This window comes from Paroedura picta, chromosome 5 (assembly GCF_049243985.1).
Source record: "Paroedura picta isolate Pp20150507F chromosome 5, Ppicta_v3.0, whole genome shotgun sequence".
Classification (NCBI taxonomy): Eukaryota; Metazoa; Chordata; class Lepidosauria; order Squamata; family Gekkonidae; genus Paroedura; species Paroedura picta.
In genome coordinates this window covers 131,063,866-131,079,489 of record NC_135373.1, presented here as the reverse complement: position 1 = coordinate 131,079,489, position 15,624 = coordinate 131,063,866, and the positions used below count along the sequence as shown (strand labels likewise).

The window sequence follows — 15,624 nt, the reverse complement described above, 5'->3', positions numbered from 1 at the left end:
GGTAAAATGAGTACCCAGCTTGCTTGCTGGGGGGTAAACGGTAATGACTGGGGAAGGGAATGGCAAACCACCCCGTATTGAGTCTGCCATGAAAACACTGGAGGGCATCACCCCAAGGGTTAGACATGACCCGGTGCTTGCACAGGAGATACCTTTACCTTTACCTTTAATAACAGTGGGAGAAGGAACTGCAGTTACTTGGCAAGTGAAGATGATCGGAGGGGCGAGATTGTCAAAAGAGCTACAATGGAGGAACCCACGGACACTTTGTTCAGGCCCGAGAGCCTGTAAAATTTTGTAAGCAGTCCCCTCCTGAGAGTCATAGTAGGAGTAACTAAAATAATTTCATATATCTCCCGCAGCAATAATTGGGATGACCTTCTGTTTCTACCGATGGATTCGGTCGTCGTAGTCCTAGCATGAATTATGGGGTACAGATTGTATCTCCTGACCTGGAGCATGTGGGGGCCTAAACATCAGCAGTCCTTGGTCGTCTTCATCCTTGCACTGCTTAACATGATCTGCATTTTTACTTATCGCTCTGGTATCCGGGAAGTAATAGCTGTGGGTGAAGGATATGTTGAGGCAGTGATTCTGTGAAGCAGCCACGGTGAGCATAGGCAAAAGCTTCAATTGTTGTCATCAACCCTCCCAGCAGAACATATATGGGGGTAATTTCAAGAAGTCACATTGTTTCTTCTGCCTTTTCTCCTCCTCAATCTCAACTTCTGTATGCAGTGCAGCGTTCGCCCTTGGAACACTCTCTGTTCATGGATGCGAATAGCCCTAAAGGGCACATATGGTTGAGGCCAGGGCAAAGGAAGATCTGTGGGCCTCCCCAAAGTTGAAGTAAGGAGGAAAGATATTCCACCATGTTCCGTCACTGGTGGCCAGCTGTTTCCCCCTGGTCCCCAGAGGGGGTAGGTGGGTTGATCCGCCGTCATGTTCCTGCTGGATTGTATTTTAACTGTTGTGTTTTAGGGGGTTCTTATGGGATTGTATTTTATCTATTTTATTTGTAACCCGCCACGAGCTGGCTTTGCCGAGAGTGGTAGGCAATAAATTCAATTTTTTAAATTATTATGATGACTAGCTTCGAACGGGCCTTGAAAGGGTCCCCTCCCCCTGGACCCCAGCCAGGCAGCTTAAGGTGGCCTTGGGTGCCTGCTCGCAGCCAGATCAAGTGGGGTAGGCAGGGGCTGGGCAGCTCGTTAGCAGGGCCGGGACAGAGCTCCTTAGCAGTCCTTAATGAGCAATCAGCAGGCCGGGAGGCCCTCGTCAGCAGGCCCAGCCTAGCAGGCCAAGAGGCCCTCGTTAGGAGGCCCTCCACCACGATCCTTTGCCCAGGGCCCTCTCCCCTTACCTAATTCTAATTTGGACACGTCCCACCCCCTAGGCTGTTTCATCAATATATAGAGGAACAACAATGGATAAGGATTATTAAACCATCAAGTTGCAGCTGATGTCACCCCCCTAGTGTTCTTAGTGCGGAGGACTTCAGAGATAGTTTGCCATTGCCTGACTCTGCGTAGACTAGCAACCCTGGACTTCATTGGTGGTCTTGTATCAAAGCACTACCCAAGGCCAACCGTGCATAGTCTACAAGAGCTGATGAGATTGAGCTAGCCTGAGCCATCCAGGGCTATGACATTGTTGCTATCTATTGCCATAGTCTACTGGGTGGTGGCAAGTGCTCTCAAATCAGAGCTGACTTACAATGACCCCGTAAGGTTTTCAGGGCCAAGAGATGATCCGAGGTAGTTTGCTATTTCCTACCTCTGCATAGCAACCCTGGACTTTTCTATTTATTTTTCTATTTATTTAGATTTCTATACCGTCCATTTCTTTTCAGCTCTGGGCGGTTTACACAGAACATTAGAACTTACATGAAACATTATGCAGACTATAACATCAAAACAACTTTCAAAAAACATCAAAAGATTACAAAACCACATTTATAATATAAAAACAATTAACAGTAACTTTGGGAGGGTCATGGGCAGGCGTCTGGGGGGACCAGCAGGTGTTCTGAGTCGGTCGGCCTCAAGCGAATGCCTGGTGGAGGAGCTCCCTCTTGCAGGCCCTGCGGAACAGTGGAAGTTTGGGCAGGGCTCTGATCTCCTCAGGGAGCTCGTTCCACCAGGTGGGGGCCAGGACCTAGAAGGCTCTGGCCCTTGTTGAGGTCCGACGCGCTTCTTTGGGGCCAGGGATCCGCAGCCAGTTGGAGGTGGCGGAGCGTAAGACTCTTTTGGGGGTATAGGCAGGAAGGCGGTCTCTCAGATACACTGCGCCCAAACCGCGTATGGCCTTAAAGGTGATTATCAGAACCTTAAGCTTAATCCGGCCATTCCTTGGTGCTCTTTTCATCCTTGTACTAAGAAGGACTCATCATGCTTAACCTTTGAGATCTGGCTAGCCTGGGCTAAAGGTAAAGGTATCCCCTGTGCAAGCACCGAGTCATGTCTGACCCTTGGGGTGACGCCCTCTGGCATTTTCATGGCAGACTCAATACGGGGTGGTTTTGCCAATGCCTTCCCCAGTCATTACCGTTTATCCCCCAGCAAGCTGGGTACTCATTTTACCGACCTCGGAAGGATGGAAGGCTGAGTCAACCTTGAGCCGGCTGCTGGGATTGAACTCCCAGCCTCATGGGCAAAGCTTTCAGACGGCTGCCTTACCACTCTGCGCCACAAGAGGCTCTTCAGCCTGGGCTATCCGGGTCTAATATGATACCTGTGAACAAGCGCTCACACTACCAGGTTCTAACTCCAGACTGTTTTCCAAATCCCTGTTTTAGAACTATCAACCATGAGGTCTGTAAACTTTCTGAACGCTAAGATTCTGTAGATCAACACAGCGGGATGTCTGATTTTTCTCCCTTTCAGAAGCGAATGATCAGTGATTCTCTTATGGGTTCTAAATAGGAACGGAAGCTTGGAAGCTTTCCATTCTATCCCATCCCATGAACCAAAGGAGTCAGCGTAGCTCCAAATCCAAGCACTGAAGTTGTAAGCAGTGTTTTTGCCTGTTTGCACAGGTATCCACATGCCAGCATTGTCATCTCCTCTCTGCAGTTTTATTTACGATTCTTCAGACCCACTTCTATCTAATGCAGACTCAAGGGTCATAACTACAAGTCAGTAATTCATAGCCACAGCAGCTTTTGTGCTGTGTCCAGTTGGCGAATAAGGACTTTCTTAAGAGTGTTGAAGGTGATTTAGAAAGCATTACTTGCTTACAGTGTGTGCTTTTATCCAGCCGGTGGAAAAGGCCTTTTTTTGTTCAGCTTCAAAGCCCAGCATAACCAGCACCTAGGTGGGGAGGAAAGCAGCGTGTATACTTCGTGCTCGTGTCCAGTTGGCGAGAAGAACTTTGTTAGAGTTGAAGGTGGTTTAGAAAGCTTTACTTGCTTACAGCGTGTGCATTTGTCCACCTGGTGGAACAGGCTTTTTTGTTCAGCTTCAAAGCCCAGCATAACCAGCACTAAGGTGGGGGAAAAGCAACGTGCATTAGTGCCATTATGGCGCAGGGCGTCTAGACACTGTGTGAACTATTGCTTCTCTCCAACCTTATAACTTGTAGATTAGCAGAGACATCATTCATGGCACTTGACAAGCTATCAAGCCTCACACTGCATGATACGGTGACCAGCATCCAAGATGCAGATTTCTGATTTAGCCACGGGTTTGTTGCCATCTCTCCCCACCACGATCGCTTGCTTATACTTAAACACGCTATTTATGTTAAACTTTGAGTTGATGCACTTAACATAATTGCAGGCAGTCATTTGCCTCATTGCCTCTGTATGTACTTAACTATGCAGTGAACCTGTGAAAAGTGATCTCCATTTTTATGCTAATGCCGGAGACAGTTATACGTGCTCTATCTTTTGTAGGCAAATAAGCTTTTCATATTTAGCAATTGCCTGGATAGGGATATGAAGAATAAATTACAAGTGCTAATGATCAGATTAGGGGTAGGTTCTGGCTTCAAGCTACTCCGTTTATAAATCTTTTAATATATATTTTTTAAAAAATCCATTCTTTTATTAAAGCATCTTAGAACGGTGTATTACACCTATCTACTTGTTTTTAATTTGTAGTGCCCTCTAGAGGGTATGTGGTTTCTGGGAAAGAATAAAAACAGCATGCTAATTCCGCACACTTACATGTACGTGCTGCACACACATTGTTCACTATTGATTTCAGGTGGTCTTTTTCCCGGGGTCTGAAAGTGAAATTCTGTGTGTGCTGAGATTTGGCAGACACGCAAAAGAATTTAGAATGCAGCCTCAAGACACAAAATCCAGTTTTTGAGTGTTCAGTTAGTGTCACAGCCTGAAGGGCTGTGAAGAAACGGTGTGTGGGCCATGAGATTTTTTTATTACGTGTGTTTTAATTTGTTGGCTGCCTTGATGGCTATCATGAGGTCAGAAAGGCAGGGTCTAAACTTTGTTAAGTAAATAAAGTAGAAGTAATAATGCCTATTTAAAGCTAAATTGAAACCTTTGAGGGCTGGCTTCTTTTGTTATTAGAATCTTCTACGCAAGCGAATGAGAAGCCATATTAACAGTGGGATTGTGGGACAGTGGGAAGGGAAAGTAACTTTCTATTCCAAGGGAAACCACTTTTATAAAGCAGAGAGTCTTTTTTGTCTGTGAAAAGTGGACTCCTTTTAAAGTGAGATTGTTCCTCCTAATTCTGCTTGTAATTCAGTGTCCTTACCGATAAACGATGAGGGATCACTTCACATTTCTCAGGCTTGCTTTTTGAGCCTGAAAGCCCTTATTTTGATTTCATTTTGTGTCCCTTCCATACATGAAGTGGGTCATGTTCCCTTGATTATTGCTTTGTTTAGGCTTAACGTTTCTTAGTGCAGTCGACTCTAGAAATGTAAATGTAGATAGTTCTAGTTTGTGGCACTTCAGAGGAGAATGTTTTCCCCATGACAGTCACGCAACTGCCTTGGTCCAAAGGAGGTGGCCCAAAGACCTACACTCCAGCGTGTTGCTGGTACCAACCTGGCCCGCTTTGAAATGCTGTGCTTAGAAAATTGTTCCAAAATCTGCAGAGTTTTCGAATGAAGACTAATTGACTCATTTAGTTTGAGAGACTGAGGTAGTTTTTTTATAGTGACAGTTTTAATTGGAGATGAAAACTTAGGTGCTTCTGTAACTTTTTAGAAGTTCTGCATTTTTCAGGAGTGCGTTTTGAACCTCTCGACACCTGCCGAAGGCACTAATAAACACAACTTTCTTGTGGGACTGAACTTTGTGATCAGAAATAAGTTAGGATACCTTCAACAGGGACTTATTCCGTAACCCTCCCCCACCATGTACTGAGAAGGGAGCAGAGCTGTTCAGTTGCTGAATCTGGCAGCTGCAGTGTACTGCTTAATTTTAATGGTTTTTAATCATGATTAATTGGTTTTTGACTGTCGTTGGTGTTGTAAGCCGCCTGGAGATGGCTGTACTGAGAGGATGCAGTGTGTGTTTATATATACACACAAATAAACAAATGTTGTATATGTTGGCAAAGTAGAGAAAACTTATCTATATACCTAATACTAGTCATCTCAGAAAGGTTCATATTCATTTAAAAAATAAACAACCTGAGGTAAAAAGACCATGGGATTGTATTAGTGAGGTAGAGTAGGCCTCTGTTTTCACTCACAGGGTCTTTCTCTGCTTTTATGAAACATTTCTCTACTGAGGGAACGTTTTCTTCATTGATTACTTCACTAACCAGCACCAGGACATTTACTATATAGAACATCAGCTTATTAAAGAAGATTCTAGGACATATTAGGACATAAATGAATAAATAAATATTTTGAAGAGACACCATTGTTTCGTTCATGTTGTTCAGGCCACGTTAATGCCCCGTTTGAGTTTTCTTCTAAAAACATGCCTTGCGACACCCGACTTTCCATGTTTTGTTCTTTGTTTTGGTAGGTGGTGGCGGCATAGTGTGATCTGTGTTCTCACAGATCATCTTTCTTAAAGGTTCTCCAGGGTCTAGTCTGCACACAAGAGATAATGCACTTTCAATGCACTTTAGAAGTAGATTTTCCTGTTCCGCACAGGAAAATCCAGCCGCGAAAGCACATTGAAAGTGCATTATCTATTGTATGCAGACTCTAGGCCCAGGACGCCCCTTTGCAAACATATAAAATCAGGATTTGTTGGGGAGTAAAACTGGCTTAAGGAAATTTGCTTGTACAGCGAGCTTCTATATTAAAAGTAGCAGTTCTATGAAAGATGTGTTTTTGGTTTCTGTTTCTGAACAGGTTGCTCGTCTCATCGGTTTAAAGAATATGTACTTTAAAAGGGAAACTTGTGTTGCAATAAATCAGCAAAAAAAATTCCCCATCTGGAATCATTCCGATAAGTGGAAATATGGTGAATATAATTAACATCCATTCTGGTGTCTGTGAATCAGGAATGTAGAATTTTTCCTTGTCAAAGTATAAATCATAAAAGCCTAGAAATGGAGACCAAGCATCGAATTATCCATGCATCCATAGAATTCCAGTTATAATTATTTTATGTGGCTAAATTAATAGTCTTAACCCAGGGATTCCTAGCCAGGGCTCTCTGGGGCTTTGTGAGAGCTCTCCAGGGCCTCCCCGGCCTTTATATCCTGCTTTAATGATCTTGGCAATCCTTCTGGCCCGGTTTCTGGGGCTCCTCGAAGCCTAAAGAAGATTGTTCAGAAGATTGAACTAGGCTATTCTAACCTTTCTCAATGTTAGATGGCTCTTGTACAGAAACTTCCAAGCAAGGAAGCTGTGTTTAAAGAATTTTCCATTGATTTCTTGCATCTCTCTATTTAAGGAAATTGAGTACCTTATACATTTAGATCCCTGGCCCCTCCAGGTGGGAAATGCCTGCTTCATGGGCTGATCAATTTCAATCTGTCCCCCATTCTGATTGGCAGGGGAGTCCTCTGCAAAGGCAACATTTATTCATTCAGTTCAATTTATATACCCCCCCCCACACACACACACACTGTTACCCTGACTAATACCCAAATGTGGTAACAGCCTAGCATGATAGTTAATGGAGAAAATATTCAAACTAGTACGGGCTGTATTACTACTTTAAAGAACAAGAGTGTCCTGGTTCATTATCTCGGGCATACCTATAAACACTTAATATGAGAAAATAATGAACAGATATTTTGGAGAGCTCTGCTGGAATCCGTTGCAGCTCTCTGTTGAATGTATGTGGGTGGGCCAACCAAGGGTATATTGCAGCACAGTCTGTGGGAATGGCCCTAGTTCCATCTTTAGAGTTTCTCCAAGAGCTCAAGAAGGCTTTTGCATCCCAACACACCGAGGAGACCCCTTGAGTAGCCAAAAGTCCCAGTTTCAATCCCTGCTGTCTCCAGTTCAAAAGGAGCTTGAGTAGCCATGTTGGGAAAGACCTGCTGCCCAAGACCCTGGAGAACGACAGCCATAAGCGTTGTACTTAACTCTGACCACTACTGTAAATGCCATAGGGTTGGATCCAGCACAAGCACCCAGACTCTGCAATCTTCCTCTCTGACAAAGAGAGCTTTGACCGTCAAACGCTGATACCCTAGTTGGTCTTTAAGTTGCTGCTGAGCCTTAAAGCTTGCTCTCCTACTGCAAACCAACAATGCTATCCGTCTGAAGCAATCTTCTGTGCTTTCCTGCCCCCTAGCAGCCATTTCCAAATCCGGGAAAGTTTATTCCGGGGGTAGTGGGACTCATGTGGAATAAGAACCATGTGGGTGGGGAGGTGGCAGTGGGAGTGGAGCAGAGCAATATCATCCCCTTTTCCCTACATTTTAACTCCCCATTTGGTTCTTACTCATCCCTCTGTGAATCCACTTCCCTGGAGTCAGGAATTGCTGGAGAGGGAATGCTTGTAGCTATCCGCGTTTTCCACCAAGTGCCGCCTGCAAAATTGTACATAAAATCATAGAGTTGGAAGGGGCCATACAGGCCATCTAGTCCAACCCCCTGCTCAACGCAGGATCAGCCCAAAGCAACATACAACAGTCTGCAGATTACAGATGTCCTACAAACTGTCAGATCTGAGCCGTATGATTTTTTACTTTGCTCCTCCTTCCCCGCTCTCAACATTTGTTGCTCAAACTAGGCAACCGTGGCTTCCCAGCCCACGACCCTGATCTTTCCTTTGGAGATACAGCATGCCGCCGTGTCTACCTAAGGGGTCGGAATCAATCCCGGCATCTCACACTTATTTTCCGTTGCACACAGATAGAAACGAGAGCAGATAACTTTCCAGGCGGCTGCCTAGCGGGGAGCTGTGTAGCTCTGCGGCTGAACTTAGTAGCTGGCCATGTGGTATGAAAATAAATGAATGCCTGGCAAGTGTAGGTAATTCGGTTGCATTAACTAATGAGCTTCATCGAATGCAGTGGGGGAAAAAAAACACGAAAGTGCAGCTGCACAAAGCTCGTAGCAATGTAGGTCAATCGCCCCTTTCACTCCGGGTTTTTAACTAGGCGTACCCCGCTGAGCGGCCAATGACTACAAAGTGCCATTTCGTTTCCGATTTAATTTTGGCAGCGTTTTACTGAAGAGCAGCTATTCACACGCAGCTAAATTATCTTTGCTGTTTTAGACGACATCCCACTCCGTGGCGCTAAAAGGTTGGTATGTGCATATCTTAGTAAACACAAAGACGATGGCTCCGCCTTATACGTCTTAAAGCCCCTTTCTGCATCGAAATTGAATTAGTACATTTTTATGCAACTGTCATAATAAATATTCCAGCCAGGGGGAAAAAGGCTCCTAGGAGAAGGATTATCAAGCTGAACGTAGAAGTTCTTTAGCCCTTTAAAGGCATCGAGAAGCTTAGCGATCTTTCCCCTTCCTTTTCAATTCATTTCCCCCCCTTTTATCAGTCTGATAATAATTGGACCTCGGAATTCATAATAGCCTTCAAGGGTCTGGCCAGAAACAAGCTTCTCCATTGATGGATGTCAGTGCTTTGGGCTGGACCACCATGCTTGTTGGTGTCTCAGATCCTGCTGCCCAGGTTCCATTGAAATTAATGGGTATGGCCATATATTTAGCTTCTCTTCAGGATCTTTTAGAGTGAAATCAGCCATCTAAGATTCTCTGCAAACTTTTTGATACGTAGAATAACAGCAGAGGGTACTTGGATATTGAAGACCACAGGTCTTCATGGGGAAGCGAGTTCCTGGACGGAGGGCAGGTCTGTATTTTGTTTGTGTCTTTAGGACTGAAAGGAAATCATTTGCTTATGGCAAGCTTTCTCAATTAGAACCCTGGGGTTTCTTGACGGCCTTGGAAGGGTTTCCCAAATGGGTGGGAGTTAATTAATTGTTTATATATTTTTAAAATTTGTTAGACTTTATTGGGTGAAATTACCATATATGGTCATGTCAACTCCCTCTCCCCAAATGGTGCATGATGGGCCTGGAGGGGAGGGGGAGGGGAGGGGCCCCAGATGGGTGTATGCACGGCCATGCTTCCCAACCATTTTCTGCACAATCATGTCACTTCGGGGGTTTCTTGAAGCCACAACAAGGAGTGAGACAGGGGTTCTATCATGATGACCTGCAAGCTGGAGAAGGCCAGTAGGCATAGTTGGAGACCTTTTTGGGGTGGGCATTCGGAGGTTAATCATTTAAAGCCCTCACTCTTAATCATTTAAAGCCCTCAGCGGTCTGGGACCAGCGTACCTATGGAACCATCTTTTCCCTTATATTCTCCTAAGAGCATTTAGATCTTGGGATCAACATCTGTTCAAGATCCCTAGCCCAGAAGAAGTGAGATTGGCCTCAGCCATGGTCAGGGCCTTTTCATCCCAGGCCTCAGCCATTGGAATGTGCTCCTGAGGGAGGTCAGGGCCCTGGGGGACTTTAATCAATCCTGCAAATAAATGGAGCTATTCCCCCAAGCTGATGGTCAAGTCAACCCCCAAGGGGCAACCACCAATAAATGCTGGCCTCACTGGTGGGAGAGGTAGAATACCAGCTTCTGATGCCACCCATCCACCCACAACCTGTCTGAAAATTTCAGCTAGGGACAATTAGTAAGTTTAATTTATTATGTTTTATACCAGTGGTCCTCATCCTTTGGGGTTGCCTGGCCCCTTCCCCGGGGTTGCCAGGTTGGTGGCTGCCGTGGCAGGCAGAGGTGACGGAGCAATGGCACTGGCTGCCTCCACGCTGCCTCCAGATTGTTGTGTGCCTGCGTGCACGTGCCGCCCGCACACCCATGTACGCTGCCCGCACGTATGTGCGTGCCGCCTCTGCCACAGTTGGGGTTGCAGCTTGACGGCGGGTGAGAACCGCTATTTTATACTGTTGTTACCCATCCTGAGCAACACTGGAAGGGGTAAAAATACATTTTTATTATTATTGATTATATGTTATTACCTGATCCGGCGTGATCTCTTGACTTGTCAGCAATGCATCCAAAAACCATGACGCTTCATCTGTTTTAAGGTGTGTGTGTGTGCATGTACTTATCCATTGTAGTTCCTCTATATATTTGTGAAACAGCCTAGGGGGTGGGACGTATCTGGCTGTTCAAGTTGGAATAGGGCCAATCAGGGTGCAGCCAGCTTTGCCCTGATTGGTCCTGCCCCTGCAGTTCCCACCCTCCGTTTCTGGACTCTAGCCTCTTTGCTCTCAGATGCCTCAATGCCTGGAGCCAGCAGCAGGTAATGGGAGAGGGCCCTGGGCAAAGAGATAAAATTGAAAGGGTACAGAGGAGAGCGACGAGGATGATCTGGGGCCAAGGGACCAAGCCCTATGAAGATAGGTTGAGGGACTTGGGAATGTTCAGCCTGGAGAAAAGGAGGTTGAGAGGGGACATGATAGCCCTCTTTAAGTATTTGAAAGGTTGTCACTTGGAGGCAGGATGCTGTTTCTGCTGGCTGCAGAGGAGAGGACATGCAGTAATGGGTTTAAACTACAAGTACAACGATATAGGCTAGATATCAGGAAAAAAATTTTCACAGTCAGAGTAGTTCAGCAGTGGAATAGGCTGCCTAAGGAGGTGGTGAACTCTCCCTCACTGGCAGTCTTCAAGCAAAGGTTGGATACACACTTTTCTTGGATGCTTTAGAATGCTTTGGTCTGGCCCTGTGTTGAGCAGGGGGTTGGACTAGATGGCCTATATGGCCCCTTCCAACTCTATGATTCTGTGATTCTGTCATGGTGGAGAGCTTGCTAATGAGAGCCTCCCGGCCTGCTGACTGCCTGCTAAGGAGCTGTGTCCTGGCCCTGCTAATGAACTGCCCAGCCCCCACCTGCTCCACTTGATCTGGCTTCAACCTACCGCCCAAAGCCACCTTATACTGCCTGGCCATGGGCCAGGAGAGGGGACCCTTTCAAGGCCCATTCTTAGGAACGGGCTATGAAGCTAGTGTATATATATATACGCTGCCTACCTATTCTGATTCCGAATAATGTCACTTTTTCGGCTTCTTCAAGGACACGTTCAATTAAGCGACAAACACGTTACACCTTGAGATGTTAACGGCAAGTACTTCAGCGGTAGAGACAAAATAAATTGCTGGGAACTGTCCTTGCGGGGGTTCGGAGTCTCCTCTTTAAGTACCGCTTAGAAAATTTAGATGATACCTCGCCAAAGCAGTTCACAAGTAAAAACAATCGCACCAAATCATTAGCGCCACATCAGTTATCTATATTACAAGCAAGCCAAGGGCATGAAAACGGTGTAGAACAATGTGGAGCCTAAAATGACACCTATAAAACAGTTCTCAGGTTAAAACCAGACCATAAAAGCAGCAACAACAAAAATGCCTAGGTGGGAAAAAGACATGTTTTTACACAGCACTGAAAGGATTGAGGCAGGGCTCAAAAACATTTAAAGGAGAGGTGTTAGCATGGATAGTTTAGTTTAGCTTGCTAGATTTTTAGACTGCCCTCCCAAGCAAGCAGGCTCAGGGCAGTATACAAAAAAATATAAAATACACAATTACAATTACATTTGAAATTAATGTAAATTATTATTATTATTATTATTATTATTATTATTATTATTATTATTAGATTTATTTCCCGCCTCTCCCGATAGGCTCGAGGCGGGTCACAACAACTAATCCCATTAAAATTTCCATTAAAACATCAGTCTACTAACATGACGGCTAAAAATCCCATCCCTCCCCCAATTATCAAAGAGGTGAAGAGGAAAGGATAGGGGAGTAGCGTAATAAACAGTGACAAGTTAAAATGGGAGCGTTACTGCTGTAAAATGTCTGTTGTGGGTGTTGAATTCTCCCAGTAGGATTGTTTGGGGGTGGATCACTACGTCAATAATGTTCCCTGGAAACCGCCCAGAGCTGTAAAGAATGGGCGGTATAAAAATCCAAATAAATGAATAAAATAAATAGGTGGACAGATAAGTAAACAGATGAGTGGGCGGGGCCATACAGTGGCAAGCTAATATATGTCGGCTATACACTTCACCTCTGGACGGAGCAGCCAACAGGGTTTCGGATGAGGATCTCCACTGGTAAGTGACAGGCAGTTTTGAGATTGTATTAGTGAGCATTTGAACTAGTGACAAGTTGCCAGCTCCTGATAATAAAAATTCTGCCACCAGCCAGGGAGAGCCCATGAGCTTGGGCCACTTTTTGGAGTTGATGCTCCACATGCCAGAGATGTACAGGTCTTTTAAATCCTGTTTAGTATATCGTTCTGGCTGCTGTTGCTTTGGATGTCATTTTTCACAAACAGCTTCAGCCCTGCTCTCACCTGAGCATTTACAAGTGCCTCTAAACTGCCCCCCCCCTCAGACCTGGCCTTCCTTGAGGTCCTTCTCCCATAGGAACCCCCCTCCACTTTGGTACCGTTAGGGGCATCTGTGTGACATGTGGAGAGAGCATCCCAAAGCTTTCCCACTCCATTCCCTGGACAGCTTTCGGTCCCAGTTTCAACTTTGCTTGGTGCAAAACAATTGCTATTTCACACGTTTAAATCTTATCCTTCTCTTGCTGGCCTTTGTTTAATTGTGCTTGAATTTTTCATCCTGCGAGTGTCTTAATGGTTTTCATAATCTGTTTGTTATGGTATGTTGCCAAATGTAATTCAAAATGTAAAAAAAAAAAAAAAGAAAGAAAACAATTTAAAAGTTGCTAAGCGTGGTGTGGTGCTTAAGAACGGCGGCTTCTAATTTGGAGAGCCAAGTTTGATTCCCCCACCTCCACATCCAGCCAGCTGCGTGACCTTGGGCTAGTCACATCCCTGATAGGCTGTTCTGACCGAGCAGTCCTTGTCAGAGTTCTCTCCGCCTTGCTGCAGAGAGAGGAAAGGGAAGACAATTGTAAGCCATTTTGAGACTCCTTGACCGTTTATGCACTGGGGACTTCACTGCCCCAGCTCCCGTGCAGGAGCACAAACGGGGTGGATGAGGTGCACCAGGCCAAATGCTCCCCCATGTGGGTACAGGAAGAGGTGTGGCAACCTGCCACGACTAAAACTCCAGCCTGCAGCACAGCATGAAACCTCCAGTGCATAAACGGTCCTTTAGGCAATGAAAAGTGAAGTATAAAAACCAACTCTTCTTCTTCTTCTAAATAGTTTTATGAAGCTACTACTTAGATCAGGCTGCCTGCCTACTTCTCTCTCTTGTGACCCTTCTGGTAAAATCTGAAGGGCTTTCCACAAGAGCGCATGGATTTGTATTCCTTTATGAGCCTTAGAGTCATTAAAATTGCCTGGAGTGAAGTTGGGAGGCAAATCTGCTCAGGGCAAAATATCTGAAGAATTTTTGAAGGAAGCAAAGTTTCCCTAACAGTGGTGGATCTCCTTGGCTGGGCTCTGCACATCACAGAAAGAAAAAGGAATCCCTCCTCTTCAGTTGTGCTTGGCAAGTCTTAAAAAGACAATAGAAATTCTACGAATAGCTATAAAGCTAACTGAAAAGAAGGCAGCTATGGCTGGTGTAGATCACTGGCGTGAAAAGCACAGTCTGTGTCACAACTTAATTCCATTAGTTTAAATTGCTTCGAATGGTGTGGGCTTTTGGAGAGCATACGGCTAGACCTCTTAAGGTTCAGCTATGAAGAATTTGGAGACTTGGAAACACATCGTTAATTTATCAGCATTCATTTTCTTGGGAGCCTGGATTTAGGGAAGTGGTCCCAGTTATTCACATTGGGCATCATGTACTGTACCATTAAGGACAACTCTCAGGAGTCCACTAAAGTGCAGCTCATTTATATTGCTAGTTTTGATCCCCTTCCTTGAATGCCCAGTAGGCATCTCTGCATAGGATAGATTCTGGTGGAATTGGCGCAGCATGTTAAAAAAGACATCTTCCAGAATCTGTGATCTCAAGGTGATAGGTGGATGCTACAGACATAAGAGAAGCCATGTTGGATCAGGCCAACAGCCCATCCAGTCCAATATTCTTTGACACAGTGGCCCAAGAAGTCAAGTAAGTAAACGTACAATGCTCACACTTTTCTTCTTGTGGAATCTACAGTCTGGTTAGAAACAGGGCAAGTAAATAAAGCTGTTTATTAGTGAGTGTCTTAAGTCCGCAGAACCCTGGGGGGGGGGGTCTGTGGAGCTCTGGAGGAGTCCACGGCCTTTCTTCGCCTACCTTTCCCTGCCCTCCTCTGAAGTGACAACCTTTCAAATTCATAAAGATAGCCCCCTCTATTCCAAGCCTAAAATGGAACCAGCACACGTGCATTTTTTGGTGCTTCAAATCTCACATGCTCCATGGTAGGAGATGACCCTGTGCCTCAGTTCCTTTTTCGCTGGCACGTGAGTTGGATGCTCCTAGCTCTGGTGTGAAAAGGTTCTTTGTCCTACTTTTCGGAGCTGTTCTCAATTTGGGAGATTTGGCTTATTCATTTGTAGAAGGTGCAGTTTTTCTAGAGATGTTGTTTTGCTTATCAATTGTTGATTTCTGGTTCCTGATGACAACCAAGCGCAATGTACGACTAAGATGCCCACTTCAGATGAACATCTACTGTGTTTGATTTGTTTGAGCCCCGTAAAGTAGCGATCCTCAACCTGTGGGCTGCTGACCACATGTGGTCCGTCGACTAATTGGAGGTGGGCTGCAAAGGACGCCTGCTTCCCCCCCCCCCCCCGGCCCGTTACAACAAACATCGGGTGTCATTTTCTCCCATCACTCCCAGATGGGACTATCTCGTTGCAGAGAAACAAGCTCAGGGTTCCCATTGATTTGTCATTGACATGAGTTAAAATTTCCATGAAAATAAAATGTTCCTTATGTTCATTGTTGTGGCATGTCTGTATCTTATTTTGAAGGGATGTTTAAACATTACCATAGCGATCAGAGAGTGTTAGGGCAGTGGTTGAGAGTAGAGGAGTAAACTCCCCCCCCCCCACCGGGCCTCAGTAAAATTGTCAAGCGTTGAGTGGTCCCCGGTGATAAAAAGGTTGGGGACCACTGCCGTAAAGTAGGTGCTTGTGATGTTTGCCAGAAATTTTACGGTAAAGGCTCAATCTGCTAGAGCGGTGGTTCTCAACCTGGGGGTTGGGACCCCTATGGGGGTCGAACGACCCTTTCACAGGGGTCGCAGCAGGGCAAGCAGCTTGGCCAGGGGGGCGCCATCCACACAACAGCCTTGTGGGGTAGATGGAGATA

At 45.4% G+C, this 15,624-nt stretch overlaps 1 protein-coding gene across 5 annotated transcripts in view; it reads left to right on the top strand.

The window, feature by feature from the left end:
* Positions 1 to 15,624, top strand: part of LMO3 (LIM domain only 3) — a 98,956-nt gene that overhangs the window by 20,233 nt on the left and 63,099 nt on the right. The window lies entirely within an intron of this gene.